This window comes from Aotus nancymaae, unplaced genomic scaffold, assembly GCF_030222135.1.
Source record: "Aotus nancymaae isolate 86718 unplaced genomic scaffold, 86718_ANA_hifiasm-v0.15.2.pri h1tg000058l, whole genome shotgun sequence".
NCBI lineage: Eukaryota > Metazoa > Chordata > Mammalia > Primates > Aotidae > Aotus > Aotus nancymaae.
In genome coordinates this window covers 32,796,059-32,814,040 of record NW_026988472.1, presented here as the reverse complement: position 1 = coordinate 32,814,040, position 17,982 = coordinate 32,796,059, and positions in this window count along the sequence as shown.

Below are 17,982 nucleotides of genomic sequence, written 5' to 3'. Positions count from 1 at the left end.
GAATGTGGACAGCCTCTAGAAACTGGAAAAAGCAAGAAAACAGGTTTTTCCTGAGAGCCTCCAGAAGAAATACAGACTTGCCAGCACCTTGATTTTAGCTTCATTTCAGACTTTGGATCTCCAGAACTGTGAGATATTGTATTTGTGTTTTAAGCAGTAATTTTGCAGTAATGTGTTACAGCAGAAATAGAAAGCTGATACACTATTTAATCAAAATATAGGTTAAAATGAAGATTAAAAGTAAGTTATATACATGTTAAATATTCTACATTAATGTAAAATATGCAAATACTATCTATTCTCCAAACTTTTCATGTAGGGTCAAGATCTTTGATGATAGTTCCACAATATATATCGTGTATAAACACTCGCCATATGCATTGATTATGATATACAGTTTCTGAGGAAAGTAGTCATTCAATACAGTTTAATTGAATGAAGGGATGAATAAATAAACCACAAGTTTTTCTGGATCAAACTTTTGAATTATTACTCACAACACAATATTTTTAAAGTTGTCCAAAACAATTATATATTTTAAGTCATTTATCCTAACTGGAATTCCTGATTTTGGGTCCTAAATAGACACAGCTAAGGATTACAAGGCCTGTGTGTGGTCTAAGCAGCCAAGGCTATCCAATGTCTGACATTATCTGAGGAATGACGTAAAGAATGTACAGGCATAGCTTGACTTACTGTGCTTAACTTTATTGTTCTTTACAGACACTGAGTTTTTTACAAATTGAAGGTTTGTGGCAACCCTGCATTAAGCAAGTCTATCAGCACCATTTCTCCAACAGCATGTGCTGCTCACTTCATCTCTTTTTGTCACACTTTGATATTTCTCCCAAATATTTCAAAATTTTTCATGATTATTATATCTGTTATGATGATCTGTGATCAATGATCTTTGATGTTACTACTGCAATTGTTCTGGGCTCCATGAACCACTCCCATATAAGATGGTAAACAATCAATAAATGTTGTGTGTATTCTTAATGCTCCACGAACCAGCAGTGCCCTGTGTCTCTTACTATCCTTGGGCCACTGTATTCCTAGACATACAGTAATATTAAAATTAGGACAATTAATAACCCTACGACTGCCTAAGTGTTCAAGTGAAATGAAGTGTTGCACAAAATCAAAATCTAGAATGGTTAAGTTTAGTGAGGAAGGCGTATTGAAAGCCAAAACAGGCCAAAAGCTAGGTCTTTTGTGCCAAACAGCCAAGTTGTGAATGTAAATGAAAAGTTCCTTAAGGAACTTAAAAGTGCAACGTCAGTGAATGCATAAATGACAAGGAAGAAAAACAACCTTATTGCTGATATGGAGAAAGTTTTGGTGGTCTAGATAGAAAATCAAATAAGCCACAACATTGCTGTAAGCCAAAGCCTAATTTAGAGCAAAGCCCTAATTCTCTTTAATTTTATGAAGGGTAAGAGAGGTGACGAAGCTGAAGAAGAAACTTTTGAAGCTAGCAGAGGTTGGTTCATGAGGTTTGAAAAAGGAAGCCATCTATAATATAAAAGTAAAAGGTAAAACAGTAAGCATTGATATAGAAGCTGCAACAAGTTGTCTAGAAGATCTCACTAAATTGTTTATGGAGGTGGCTACACTAAACAATAGATTTACAATGTAGATGAAACAGCCTTATATTAGAAGGAGATGCTACCTAGGATTTTTGTAGCTAGAGAGAAGTCAATGCCTGGCTTCAAAACTTCAAAGAACAGGCAGACTTGCTTGTAGGGACTCATGCAGCTAGGTGATTTTAAGTTCAAGCCAATGCTCATTTACCATTCTGAAAATGCTAGGGCCCTTAAGAATATGCTAAATCTACTCTTCTTGTGCTCTATAAATAGAACAACAAAGCCTGGGTGACAGTACATCTGTTTATAGCATGGTTTACTGAATGTTTTAAGTCCACTGTTGTGACCTACTGCTCAGAAAAAAAAAAAAAAAACAAATTCTTTCCAAAAGGTTATTGCTAATTGATAATGCACCCAGTCACCTAAGAGCTCTCACAGAGATGTACAAGGATATTAATATTTTCACACCTGCTCACACAACATCCATTTTGCAACCCATGGATCAATAAGTAATTATGATTTTCAAGTCTTATTATTTAAAAAATATATTTCATAAGGCTACAGCTGCCAAAGGTAGTGATTCCTCTGATGGATCTGAACAATTAAATTGAAAAAGTCTGGAAAGAATTAACCATTCTAGATGCCATTAAGAACATTCTTGATTCATGGACAGAGGTCAAAATAACATTAACAGGAATTTGAAATAAGCTGCTGATTCCAGCCTTCATGGATAAATTTAGGTAGTTCAAGACTTCAGTGGAAGATCTGCAGATGTGGTAGAAATAGCAAGAGAAGCAGAATTCGAAGTTGATCCTGAAGATGTGACTAAATTTCTGTGATCTCATCATAACACTGGATGAAGAGCTGGGCACGGTGGCTCACGCTTGTAATCCCAGCACTTTGGGAGGCCAAGGCAGGCGGATCATGAGGTTAAGAGATCAAGACCATCCTGGCCAACATGGTGAAATCTTGTCTCTACTAAAAATAATAAAATCAGCTGGGCATGGTGGTGTGCACCTGTAGTCCCAGCTACTCGAGAGGCTGAGGCAGAAGAATCGCTTGAACCCAGGAGATGGAGGTTGCAGTGAGCTGAGATCACGCCATTGCACTCCAGCCTGGTGACAGAGTGAGACTTTGTCTCACAAAAAACAAAACAAAACAACAACAACAACAAAACTGGATGAAGAGTTACTTTTTGTGCATGAAAAAGAAAGTGGTTTCTTGAGATAAAAATCTACTCGTAGTGAAGATGCTACGAACATAGTTGAAATGACAACAAAGGATTTAGAATATCACATAAACTTAGTTGATAAAGCAGTGGCAGGGATTGAGAGAATTGACCTCAATTTTGAAAGATGTTCTACTGTGGGTAAAACGCTATCAAACAGCATCACATATTACAGAGATTCATTAAAGGAAGATTCAATCACTGGAGCAAACTTCATTGTTTTCTTATTTTAAGAAATTACCACAGTCACTCCAATCTTTTTTTTTCTTTTTTTTTTTTTTTTTTGAGAGGGAGTCTTGCTCTGTCACCCAGGCTGGAGTGCAGCGTAATGATCTTGACTCACTGCAACCTCTGCCTCCCTCCTGGGTTCAAGAGATTCTCCTGCCTCAGCCTCCCAAGTAGCTGGGACTACAGATGTGTGCCACCATGCCCGGGTAATTTTTTGCATTTTTAGTAGAGATGGGCTTTGCCACGTTGGCCAGGATGGTCTCAATCTCCTGACCTCGTGATCTGCCCACCTCGGTCTCCCAAAAGCCACTCCAATCTTAAGCAACAACCATCCTAATTAGTCAGCAGCCATCAATGTCAAGGCAAGACCATCCACCAGCAAAAAGATCACAACTCACTGAAGGCTCAGATGATCATTATCATTTTTAGCAACAAAGTCCATTTTTAAGATATAAAATGAATTGTTGCATGCTTAATAAACTACAGTATGATGAAAATATAACTTTTATATGCACAGAAACAGAAAACACTGTGTGACTCACTTCATTGCAACATTTGCTTTATGGTGTGGTCTAGAACCGAATCTCCAATATCTCTGAAATCTGCCTACATAGATTGTCATAGAAGCTGAAAAGTATAAAATGTTTGGGAATTAAAGATTTGTTCTGAGTTTCATGAGGGCCCTGAGAAAAGTCACAGATACCAATAAAGGGAAACAAAAATAATATTCAGGTAAATCTCTCTAGCTTCTCCTTTTGGCCTGTACCCTGGCCTTGCCCTTTTTTTAGTTTCTTCTAACCTAGGTAATAAGCCATCATTTTTCTGCCTAACAATTTCCTTGAGGAATTTTTTTCTCAATCCCAATTTAACACAGATACCTAAATAGAAGTATCTTCTGAACACAGTTCTTTTTCTGCTTTGTCAGTTTTCAATATTTACTTGATTATTTGGTTTATTAGAGTTACCTGCATAAAATTATTTTATTTTTCATTCCTTTAACTCAATTTCCATTTTTTTAGACAAAATTGACACAAGTCATTTAAGGATGTTAAAAGGCAAATAGAAATTATAATATGAGATCTGCTAAATTTGGGTGCCAGAACTTAACTGTAGTAAACACTTAGATCTTTTAACACTGTAGTGAAAATTTATGAAAACTAGGGCAGGTGCAGTGGCTCACACCTGTAATCTCAGCACTTAGGGAGGCCGAGGCGGGCTGGTCACAAAGTCAGGAGTTCGACACCAGCCTGGCCAACATGGTGAAACCCTGTCTCTACTAAAAATATGAAAATTAGATGGACATGGTGGCGTGTGCCTGTAATCCTTCAGGAGGTTGAGGCAGGAGAATTGCTTGAGCCCAGGAGGCAGAGGTTGCAGTGAGCCAAGATCACACCACTGTACTCCAGCCTGGGTGACAAAGCAAGACCCATCTCAAAAAAAAAAAAAAAAAAAAGAAATTATCAAAACTAGTATTAAATCTACATTCTTTTGACATTAATTCAAATTTATTTCTAAAATCAACTTTAGCTCATTTGCTCATGTCACAAATTTTTTAAAAATGTAATCATTATTTATGATTGACTTGGACTGAATTTTATATTCTTAATATCAGAAAAACTGTGCTCTAATTTATTCCCCAACTCTTTGAAGCTCATCTTTGCTAGGAAAGAGATGCTTCTTAGTTGTCCTTTAATCTCTTTCACTTATTATACCATCAATCATTTTTTAACTAAGCTATCAGGAAAGATATTTTGTTATCAACCCGACTGGAAATAAAACTTTGTTGCCACATAATCCTGTTCTGTAAGAAAAAATAATAATCTTAGTGAAAAAGGAAACAACTTATACTATTGGTAAACCAAAGACATCTGTGATATTCTGCATGAAGCACAGAATTTAACGACAAACATTATTTTGGTTCCTCAATGATCAGGCATTCACGAAAGGTCCAATCAGATTAAATTGTATATGTACTTGTGTGCACGCTTTATAAATCAGTACAGATGCTCTTTAACTTACCATGGAGTTACCTCCTGATAAATCCATTGTAAGTTGAAAGGATATGAAGTTGGAAATGCATTTAATACACCTAACCTAATAAACATCAATAACTTAACCTATCCTAATTTAAAATATTCAGAAGATTTTCATTAGCATACATGGGCAAAATCATTTACCATAAAGCCTATTTTATAATAAAGTGCTGAGTATCTCTCATGTAATTTATTGAATACTGTAATGAAAGTGAAAATTTGGGTACTCACTATTAATATGTAGTTGAAAGCATAGTGGGCCTGTAGAATGTTTTATGCATTGAACTAAAATTAATTGCTGGGTTATGGAAATACTATAGCACCAAGGTCATCAATTTCTCTGTCTTCTGATGAGGCTCTAGAATAGCTGGTAAAATGTACCAGGGCATCAATACTTGGTGACAGTTTAGCAGGCATAGTGTTCTTCAGGAAGATGTCAGGTTTTGACCGTACAGTTTGTTTCTTTCTTTCATTATGTATTTCTCTATAGTAAGCAAAAGGATCCTGTATATGCACATCACGTCTTGTGAATTTCTCATAATTGATGTCCACTTTTTCTAACATCAACATGCCACTGCTGACAGTACGAAACACCTCTGACAGCTTCTTTGTTGTACATTTTCTTGGTGCCTCGGGTATAACTTCCTTCTTTGCTTCAGCTTCTTTATTTCTGTCTTCTTCCATTTCGATCAACTCCTCATTGGAAAGCTCTCCAGCACCAATGCCAACAAGTTCATAAATATACACTTCATCAATGCCCAACTCTAGCTGTTTCTCAAGCACTAATATCTTGTTACTTACTATTTCCTCAACATTGGAATTTTTATTAAAGCCTTTGAATGTGTTCACGTACGTCTTCAAAATTTTCTTCCAAATGTATTTACGCACTACTGTGTGACTTTTTCCCATGTTGCAGTGATGTTCCAGACAACATTTAGAATCTTAAAACCATTCCAAAACTCTTTAAGTGTTTGGCCATATTCAGTAGCTTCAATAGCCTATGAAAATGTTTGGCATAAATAGTATTCTTTTAATGCAACAATTAAGCCTTGGTCTATTGGTTGAAGAGTGTGGTTGTGTTTCGCAGCAAATATACAATGATTACATCAAGATTTATGTCACCTATATACTGTGGGTGCCCTGGAGCATTGTTTAAAATCAGAATAATTTTGAATGGGATATTGTTTTGCCTATAATATTGTCTTACCTGAAGAATAAAACAACTCAAAAACCCGTCTTCAAACAATGCAAATGTCATGCAGGCTTCTTTGCCAAGGTGCTAATAAACAGGAAGAATATGCTTGCTCACAATCTTGAATGTTCTAGGATTTTGGGAGTGGTAGATGAGGAAAGGCTTTAATTTGAACTCTGTACCATTTCAGCCTAAAATCAGTATTACACAGTTTTTGAATGCTTTGAATACTGGCATTGTCTTGGACTCTTGATGAATTTACAGTCCTCGATTTATAATGGTTTGACTTACAATTTTTTGACCTTATGATGGTGTAAAAATGATACACATTCAGTAGAAACCATATTATGAGTACCCATACAACCATTCTGTTTTCCACATTCAGTACAGTATTAAAAAATTACATGAGAGATATTATACACTTTATTATAAAGTAGGCTTTGTGTTAGATGATTTTTCCTAACTAGAGGCTACTGGAAGTGTTCTGGACGTATTTGAGGTAGGCTAGGCTAACCTATGTTTGATAGGTTAGGTGTATTAAATGCATTTTTGACTTATGATATTTTCAATCTATGATGTATTTATCAGGAGGTAACACCATTGTAAGTCAAGGCACATCTGTATGTACACTCTGGTATACACTTCTAGAAAAAGCTCATTTAATTAACATTAAATGTTCATTCTGGTAATTATTTCTTACCCACAATTATGCAGCTCTTCCTTAAAAGCTTTGACACCTTCAGTATTGGTAGTTGCTGCCTCACCACTGATCTTCACTTTATGATAATTATGCTGCCTTTTGAAGCATTGGAACCACCCATGACTTGCTATAAACGCTCCCATATACGTAGAATCATTAGCATGCAGTTTTAGTATATTGAAAAGACTTCTTGCCTTAACCTGGCTCATCAATAGGCTAAGAGGTATGTGCTTCTGAATCTTGTCTTCCATCACATGGCAAGTAATTTCAATCGGCCTAGCTGTTTTTTCATAATTACAGTGGATTTAACTGATGATGATGGTCTCATTGCATCACTAATTCACTTCTTATCCTTTAAAAGGGTCATGAGCATTGATTACAGAAGTTCTAACTCATGTGTGGTAGCCATTACTGGCTTGCTGCCTTCGTGCTGGGCAAATGTCTTATATTTCATCTCGAGTAATCACCTTCCTCCTCTTCTCACCATAAGTAGGAGACACAGATGGGTGTTTTATACACGTGATGGTACACTAAACACGAAACAAAACATCCAATAAATGCTGGCAACGCACTACACTGTAAAGTATGGGATGTTGACCCTTGTGATCACGTGACTGACTGGGAGCCATGGCTCCCTTCCATTGCCTAGCATTGCAAAAAGGTACTATGCTGCATATCCCTAGTTCAGTAAAAGATCAAACTTTTAGGTATGGTTTGTACTGGGTGCATATCACTTTCACACCATCTTCAAGTCAAAAAATTATAAATTGAACCTTCATGAGTCGGGATGATTTGTATTTCATTTCATAAGATCATTGTCTTAAAAATGATGCTAAATTTCTCATAGATCTAAAATAAATCAAACAATTATTTCTTTTTATCAAATTGAAGGACAAGACCCATTCCAAAACCCCTTTGGGAATTATGAAATAAATGCATTTATTAAACAATTTCAAATATCACCATAAACAATTGTTCACATAATAATAAATTGCAATGAAAATGTATATTTTTGGCCTGAGATTTTATTCTGACTTTACAGATATGTTTTGAAAAGTGATATGATGAAATTCACTAATGATTACTGAACTCTGAGTAATGTAAGCTGTTCAAAATAGAAAACAGTTACATATTTGGTGAATGAAACTTGGCCTATGATATGGTTTTGAAATGTCATTATTATCTAGATAATTTGAAATCTGTAAAATTACATTATTAACAAATAAAAAGGGGATGTAACATTTTTGAGAGGAAATTAAGGTGTGTATTCAGTGACCCTAAACTCAAGCTACTAATGTTTTATTCTTTAAAAACTACGTAGATACTAGGAACTAATTACTCAGGAGTTATTATGAGTCAGATGAATCTGGGGTATAGGCTTACTTTTTATTTGTAAAAATGATTTTTTTAAAAAAAGAAATCTATTCTTTATCCTTGAAGGTTTAGAAAACATTTGCTGACATTTTGTGAGTTAAAGTTCATTAGAAAATTATGAAAATCCATATGCATTTTTATTTAGAGTTCTCCAGAAAGCAGACTGATACACATATTAAGACGATTAAAACAATAATAAACCATGGTGTAAATTTTAAAAATTTCCTCTGCTTAAGTTTACTAATACCTAGATATTAAATACATTTACATGTCAAGTAGAATATCGATTACTTGTCTAGTCCCAATTTTATTGTCATTACTGTAGTAACTCCTCAGGTATTTTAATGAGGCAAGTAACCACATGAGAAGTAACATAAATTCAAATCTGTCATTCTATGTACTAACAGGGTTAATTTGTGTATACTAATGTTATAATAGCGTCTCTCTCTTTCCTCTTTTTCTGTTTCTATGTGTTCTTCCCACAGTTAGGTCTTCAGAGAAGGAGAAGATGATTGTTATTTGGTTAAGTCAGTATAAATTAGCTGCATTTTCCTACAAATACCTCTGAAAAGCTTGAAACAGAATGGGTAATTTTGCCAAGTTACTAGGAGAATTCTAAAGAGGACTCTACATAATGCTAGACTGAAAAAACAATTTTCCCATTTCAGAAGGAAGGTTCTCCACCCACCCACCATCAAAAACAAATATATATACTTAATTCCGTTAAGTATTATCCTATTACTCTCCAGAAAGGCTTTACAGGGGCCCATTGCTCCTCATCCTCACAAAACTTTTATATTACCAACTTCCAATATTATTAATCTGATGACTGTTGAGTAGCATCTCCTTTTTAATTTGCATTTTTGTTGAATGATACATGATGAACAGCTATTTGTATACAAATTATCTTTCCTTTACCTATTTTTCCTGTCGACATTCAGGATTTCCTTGGATATTCTGGATCTTATTACCTTGAGAATGTTCTTCTGAATTCTCCCAATCAAAAAGATAGTCTCCCATAGTTTATTTGGTTAGTTTCAGAGGTTTACCTTGCACAACTAGGTATTATATGCATCTAAAATTCTTTGCGCGTGCCTTTTATTTTCAATATTTCTGGGTACATCTTGGTAGACACTTTTGAATTGTTTTTAAAAAAATCCAATCTTAGTATTTTGTGTCTAGAAATGCCAGAAAAACATTTACTTTTATTTGAATACCATTATATTTGGAGTGCTCTGGTAATTTTAGCTAATTCTTTCTATTTTCATTACTTTTTTCTTTTTACCTTTAATTTCACAGTTTTACAAAACAATCCACATGGCTTATCTTATGTTGGTTTCTGTGACTTATAATTCTTGTTTCTGTGGCAAATTTTGAATTGAGCTTGAATGACAGAAACATGTTAGTTCACTATCTTGTCAGGAAAAAGATACAGTTGCACCCCTCAGATCCCTTTTTAGAACTGAAGCACACATTCACCACATGGCTAGGAGTGTTGGCTGCTGACAGTCCTTCATCCCTAAGAAACGTCAGAGACCAAAGGGAGTTGCCTTGCTAAGGTCATGTCTTAACCTCAGACAGCCTAGCAGCATATTAAAAACATTAATTTATATGATATTTATAAATTAAGATTATTAAAACTTAATTTTAAATATTTGCTGTAAACAATTACCAGCTGGCTATATGACTTCAACTCTGAAGATTATGTTGTACAGGCTCAAATGTTTTATTTGATATGTTTAAAAATATTATGTGATACATCCAAATAATACATATCTGTGTGTCTGCCTGTGTGTGTGTGCATTTGTAAGTTATGCATCACAATGATATAATGAATCCTCATGAACTTAAGACCCAAATCCAACATGAGAGCCTGTTAGGGAAATATAATTTAAAACAAAATCTCTCACCCCTCAGAAAAATCTCTCCAACAAAAGTAGAAGAGAAAGAAAGCAATTTTATTATTAAATAAGCATTAAACAAAAATGTCATATGCATTTAAGGCAATCTGTTAAAGAGATTGCAAAAACGGGAAGAAATTTCATCCTTTTCTATAGTTTAGCAGATATAACCCATTATATCAATGTTCTCAAGAGGAAAAAATAACTAATCTCAAGTAAGAGGACTTGACTGCAATGTTTGTCCCACATAGTTCATCTCAAATTCACTTGATAGTTGCAGTGACTATCTGTGTTAGCTAACTGGCTTTATCCAAAGGAAAAATAAGCTTCTCATGTCTTTATGATAGGACATAGTTTATGAGCTAGACTCAAGCTGAAGTGAGGAGCCCATTCTCCCAAAGAAAACAGAAAATCTTTGATGATTATATTTCAAAGACATGGCAACAAGGTTCCTAAGACAGATATTCCTGGATTGTAAATCTAGAAAGAAGTTTATTTAGGTTTTTAATAAGATGTACATATATCTCAAAGGAGAAGAGAAAGAATTTACAATGACAAGTTTTCTAAAGAAAATGCTTTGAAGGGGAGGAGGATTCTTTTCCTGATGTAAATCAGACAAAACTAATTTTTCTTTTTAAAATTATTTTTCTATTAATATTTACGCTTACAAACATGACCAATAACTTAAATTTACCCATGTCACACACACACACATGCACACACACACACACACGTAACAATTACACTGAATTTGGCGTGTAGTAATCGTTCTGGAACTTGCTTTATAATTCTTTAATAGTATGTTTTTAAGGTCCAGTCATATAGTTTTATGAAGATGGAAGTCCTTGATTTTCACTGCTGTATATTTTGTACTATGATGATACCCAAAATATATTTATTTTCTACCTCTTCTCTTATACATTTGTATTTTTTCGGCTCCTGCTATTATTAATTGTGCTTCTGTGAACATTCTTTCACACGTCTTCTGATGAACACAAGCAAGAGTTTTTCCACTTGATATACCTAGGACTAATTGCTAAGTCATAGGACATGAATTTTCAATTTTACAATAAAAAATCTAAGTTATTTTCTAAAATAGTATATAGTACATTAGTAATATATATAATACCTACCAGCAAAAAATAATGCAATCTCATTGTTTCACATCCTTTCCAACAATTGATGCAGCTAGACTTAATTTTTGCTAATACAGAGGGTATAAAATGGTACCTAGCGCCTTTGTCAGCCACTCCTTATGAACCACTTTAGATTCTCTCAACCTTTCTCTTTTTCCAGATGCTACACAACCAGTGTAGCCTAATAGCATTTTCAAGCAGGTACAAAATAATAGCACTTTTTCCCATACCCCTGCTACAGCCTGGGGATTCCAAGTTGATGCCAAGATGTGGGATGCTATGGGACACTGCTCTATGACCATACATATGCCCCATGGGATGAATTTTGATTAGGTAATATGGGAACTGGTAGGTACATTTTTCTACTCTCCACTGCTCACCCCCAAGACCGAATGACCTGAAATGCAGTTAAACAACTTCTTAGAAGGCAATCCTATAAGATGGAATAATCAGACATATTTAGCTGCAACTAGCTCCTTAATACACCTTCATATTGACCCTCATTCTTTCCCTGTTTTCTTCTCCCCATCCATCACTCCTACTACCTGGGATTGAATTCTCTAATAAAGTAGTAGCTATCTGGAAAACCCAGGTTAAGGCAAGACCATAATTTTCATTTTTCTGATTACATAATATGGATTGGCCATAATTGTGATGGGCCTTTTCATGTGTCTTGTTTATTTTTATTGAGGGAAGGTGTGATGTTTGTTTATTGCTCTCTCATTGATTAGGATAATTTTTCCATTTTGAGAACTAATCTTTAGTAAGTTACATGTGTTATAGTTTTCCTCTTTCTGATTGTTGCTTGTAATTTCATTTTTCTTATTGTTTCCTTTCGTTGATGAAAGTTCTTAATTTTGATTTAGTTGAATTGAATGAGCTTATTTGTGTTTATCCTTAGTAAATTATTGCTTATCCCAAGGTCAGAAACACATAATTCTGTATTCTGTTTTAAAGATTTTAAGGGTGGCTTTTCATATTTACATCTTAATACATATTCTATTAGACTTTTTTTCTTTGAATCTTGTTAATATTGCTTTGTAAAGGGTACATTCTTTTAAATTATGCTTCTATCTGTTTGTTGATCTTATAGCCAGGAAACTCACTAAAATTTTATTATTTATAATATTTGTAGAAACCCTAAGTAAACAATAATATTCACTATATAATGATATTTTCTCCCCATTCTGATAAACACATACACAGGTGTGTACACACACACACACACACACACACACACACACAGAGACTTTAAATTCCTTTTTTTTTTTTTTTTTTTTGAGACGGAGTTTCGCTCTTGTTACCCAGGCTGGAGTGCAATGGCGCGATCTCGGCTCACTGCAACCTCCGCCTCCTGGGTTCAGGCAATTCTCTTGCCTCAGGCTCCTGAGTAGCTGGGATTACAGGCACGCGCCACCATGCCCAGCTAATTTTTTGTATTTTTAGTAGAGACGGGGTTTCACCATGTTGACCAGGATGGTCTCGATTTCTTGACCTCGTGATCCACCCGCCTCGGCCTCCCAAAGTGCTGGGATTACAGACGTGAGCCACCGCGCCCAGTTAAATTCCTTTTTTTTTAAATTTCTATTGCACTGAGGTCTCCAATCCAATAATGATTGGAAGCAGGGATAATTGACATTCTTGTTTGTTTCTAAACTTTAAGAGGATGATTTTAATTTTTTTTATTATAAGGGATGTCTCTTCAAGTTTTTTGGTTGATTCTGTTTTTCAAGTTCAGAGGTTCATTTATATTATTAGTTTACTGGAATCAAAGATACACTGAATTTTATAACATTCTTTTTCTGCAACCTATAAGGTACAGATATTGCTTTTCTCTTTTAATCACCTCTTGCTGAGAATGATCTTTACATATATTTCAGTGTTGAACTATCCTTACAATCTTGAAATATATTCATTTGAGTCATAATATGTTAAAATTATTTTATCCTGTACATGGTATGATTTGCTAATATTTTGTTTGGGATTTTTGTACCTATATTCATGAATTAGCTTCCCAAAATGAATTTTGATGGGAATTAAATTAAAGCAGCAAATTAATATATGAACAATAGAGTACAATATTCTATCTTTCCATTGATTAATAAATCTAATTTTTTGTCTATCAGCAAAATCTACTTTTTTGTCTATCAACACAGTCCATTACAATTACTTTTTTGTCTATCAGCAAAATTTTATTTATGTTATTCAAAGTTTTCCTCTTTTAGGTCACTTTTTTTTGTTATTTTCAAAAGAATCTTTATTCTTTGTATAATTTATTGATTATTGAAATTAAACTAGGTATCTATTGAATTTCCCAAATACTACAAAGCTATGATAACCAAAACAGCATGATATTGGCATAAAAAAAGACACATAGACCAACGGAATAAAATAAAGAGCACAGAAATAAATCCATGTACCTACAGCCAATTCATTTCCAACAAATGTGCCAAGAACATAAATTAGGGAAAGGACATTCTCTTTAATAAATGTCCTGAGTCTGTCCACATGGCCAGTTAATTACTACTATAACCAGAAGTCAAGACAGAGTTTCCACAGGGGACTCTGCAGAGGACAGCCAAGAAGTTCAGGTGGTGATCGCAAGTTGAAAGAAGCTCCCAATGGAGTTTCACGGTATAACCTCAGGTGGGGATGAGCTCCTCTGGCCAATGCCGAGGCAGGGAAGAGTGAAAAGCAGGCTGTGAGCACAGAAGGCATGTGTACAAGAGTCATGGGTACAGAAACCAGGCACAGGGCTTTGCAGCTATAGGGAGAGGCATGGCTTGAAAGCCTTGGTTGCAATCTCCTAGGGGAAAACTTATGACTCCAGGTAGTGGCAAGTTCTGATTACAGGCTGACTGGACCTCAGCTCGCTACTGCCAGTGGAACACTGTGGGAGTGGATTGGCCTTGCCATGTGCATGGGAACTATGGGGCTTATCACTGCTGGTTACTCTGCACTCCCTGCACAGAGGTGGAAATGTTCCTCTTTGGAACATCAAGCCAGTGGCCCAAGATCTGCTCCTGTGCAAACATGCCCAACCCTGGCCCCACCTGGCTTTGTCCTGACACCACCCTAGTAGTTAACACAAAGCACACCATCGACAGAATTTCTTGGGAGCTACATGATCCTGCCCATTGCCTGAGAAACCAGAGTACCCCCCTCCCCTTGAAACATAAGGCAAGCAAAAAAACCACTGCTACTGCTACCACCACAGCGAGGCCAACCAACAGCGTCCATTACAGTATCTCCTGGTGGTATAACACTGTGCCAAAGAATAAGAAAACGGCTTTGAGATCTCAGCTATCACCACTGCATTCACCACTCTGGCTAACCAGAAGGTCCTGAGTCTGTCCACATGACCAGTCTATTACTACTATAACCAGCAGTCAAGAAAGCCAACACACTAATGCTAAGGCTATTAATAACCAAGGAATTTCACAGAGTATATGTAGCTCCTCTGCCACGCCTATTAGAAGTGGTGCTGCTACCTACTGCTGGGAAACTTGAAGAAAGGTCACATCACCAGATCCCTTGCAGACATTTTCCAGCACCACTCTGGAGTGTGGCAACTTCACTGGGCAGCTAGATTCAGAGGAGCAACAACACTTACAGCAGTCTGGCTCCCAGGGACTCCCATTCCTAGGGGAAGTGGGAGGGTACATCAAGGGAACACCCCATGAGACAAAATAATCCAGATGACAGACCCTGAGCACTAGATCTTTCCACTGCTGGAAAGCTTACTTCAGCAGAGGCACAGCTGAAGTGCTGGGCTCAGGAGGGAAAGTCTTTGACTCTATCCCAAAAGTCTGACAGCCCCGGTGCACATGAAAGGTCTTAGAGAAGAGGAAGTTGTTTCCTCCTTGTCTACCACCAGTCACAGTTGGGTCTTCTCCCATGGGAGCTTGGTGTTAGTGCCATTTTAGATAGCCTTTCTGGCACACATCAGGTGACTGCATCCCTCAGTAAGAGGACCCTATAGGTTCAGGCTTGCAGGAGAGAGACAGAGTCACAATTCCTCTCTACTTGGAACATTAACATTCCTTCAGATGAAAAGAGGTGCCTGTCTGGTATGAATAGCCAGAGCACTGGGACAAGAGCATGTCTGAGAAGTGGATAACTTTCCTGCTAACCTGTCAGAGAGCAGAGGTGGCTCCAACCCTTCCCCCTGGTAAGACCTCAGTACAACTCACTGAGAGCTCCTCCAGCCACTTCTGTCAAGCCTGGGACTTCATTTACGCAGTTACTTTAGTTACAACTGGTTTCTACCCAGGGACACCTCCCCTACTGGCCTGCAGCCTGAACAATCAAACAAGTAAATAAAATATTGGGGAAAAATAAATAAATAAAAGAGTAAACGGCATGGAGAAATGTGAGATAAGCTTTAAGAAACCTCTACCATTCCAACTGCATAGGAGACAGTGAACTTGGTAACACAATGAGCACATTGCTACTACACCCTGTATATGAGAAAGCCATCATATAAAGACTCTCTATAACTAAAGAATTCTTATAGAGCCTTCACCCCTGAAAGCACCAAAAACTAAATTGGGCTATAAGTAACTATAAGCATTAAAGTCTCATCCTTAATGGGGAAAAATAAATTTAAAAGCAAACAAACAAAAGAAACACAATCAAATCAAACATAAACTCAAGAATAATTAGAAGAAATAGTCTATCCAAGTGAGAAGGAACCAGAAAAATAACCAGCAATATGATAACACAAAGATCACACTAACTCTCCAGCAATGGACCCAAACCAAGATGAAATCTTGAAACACCAGACAAGGAATTAAGAAGGTTGATAGAACACAGACCAATAGAACAGAATAGAAAACCCAGAAGCAAATCCACATGCCGACAGTGAATTCATTTTTGACAAAACGTACCAAGAACATACACTGGGGAAAAGACAGTCTCTTTAATAAATGGTGCTGGGAAAACTGGACATATTCAGAAGAATGAAACTAGACTCCTATTTCTTGTCATATACAAAAATCAAATCAAAATGAATTAAAGACTTAAATCTAAGACCTCAAACAATGAAACTACCATAAAAAAACATTGGGGAAAATCTCCAAAACATTAGTCTCAGCAAAGATTTCTTGAGCAACACTCCACTAACACAATCAAAGCAAAAGTCAACAAATGGGATCACATCAAATTAAAAAGCTTCTGCACAGCAAAGGATACAATCAACAAAGTGAAGAGACAACCCACATAATGGGAGAAATTATTTTCAAACTTCTTATCTGAAAATGGATTAATAATCAGAATATATAAGGGGCTCAAACAAGTCTATAGGAAAACATCTAATAATCCAATCAAAAAATGGGCAAAAGATTTGAATAGACATTCTCAAAAGAAGACATATAAATGGCAAACAAGCAAATGGAAAGGTTTTCAACATCACTGATCATCAGAGAAATGCAAATCAAAACTATCATGAGATATCATCGTATCCCAGTTAAAATGGCTTATATCCAAAAGACAGGCAATAACAAATGTTGGCAAGGATGTGAAAAAAAGGGAATCCTTGTATACTGTTGGTGGGAAAGTAAATTAATATAAACACTCTGAAGAACAGTTTGGAAGGTCCTCAAAAAACTAAAAATTGAACTACCATGTAATTATGAAAAGAAAATAAATCTTGGAGCCCCCAAATCACTAAGTTAAAGGAAAAAGTTAAGCTGGAAACTGCTTAGGGAAAACCTGGTCCTATTCTATTAAAAGTCATCCCTCTGCTCACTGAGATAAATGCATATTGGAAGGTTTGTTCTCACCGAGCTTAAAACGGAAGAAACTGAGGCCAGCACAAAAAGATCCAATGCGAAGGAATTTATTCAGGCTCCCGGGTGAGGTTCTGTAGGCGACAGGAGGGGCCGGAGAAGTCGCATGGACTCGTCTCAGACTGGGGTTTTATAGGGAGTGGAGGCGTTTGATTGGTTGTGCCCAAGGTGAGTGGGGCCCGGATGGAACAAAATGGCAGGCAGGGAGTGGGGCCCAGATGGGACAAAATGGTAGGCAGGGAGTGGGGCCCGGATGGGACAAAACGGTAGGTGGGGAGTGGGCCCCGCATGGAACAAAATGGCAGGCAGGGAGTGGGGCCCAGATGGGACAAAATGGTAGGCAGGGAGTGGGGCTCAGATGGGACAAAATGGTATCAGGTAGGTCCTGGCGGGGCTTTTTTCCAGGCTCCCGGTGGGGGGGGTGTGTGTCCGAGCTCCCAGCAAGGGAAAGAGGTGTGTCTGAGCTCCCGGCAAGGGAAGGGGTATGTGCGCGAGCTCCTGGTGAGGGAAGGAGGTGTGGCTAGGGAAGGAGGTGTGTGTGAGCTCCCGGCGACGCGGGGGTGTGTGCATCCGAGCTCCCGGCAAGGGAGGGGGTTGTGTCCGAGCTCCCAGCGAGGGAAGGGGGTGTGTCCGAGCTCCCCGTGAGAGAGGGGGGTGTGTCCGAGCTCCCCACGAGGGAAGGGGATGTGCATCCATCGAGGCAACTGGCCTTACACATATCTGATTGCCTCCTTTGGAAAGGCGAATCAGAAACTCAAAAGAATGCAATGCTTTGTCTCTCACCTACCTGTGACCTGGAAGCCCCCTCCCTGCTT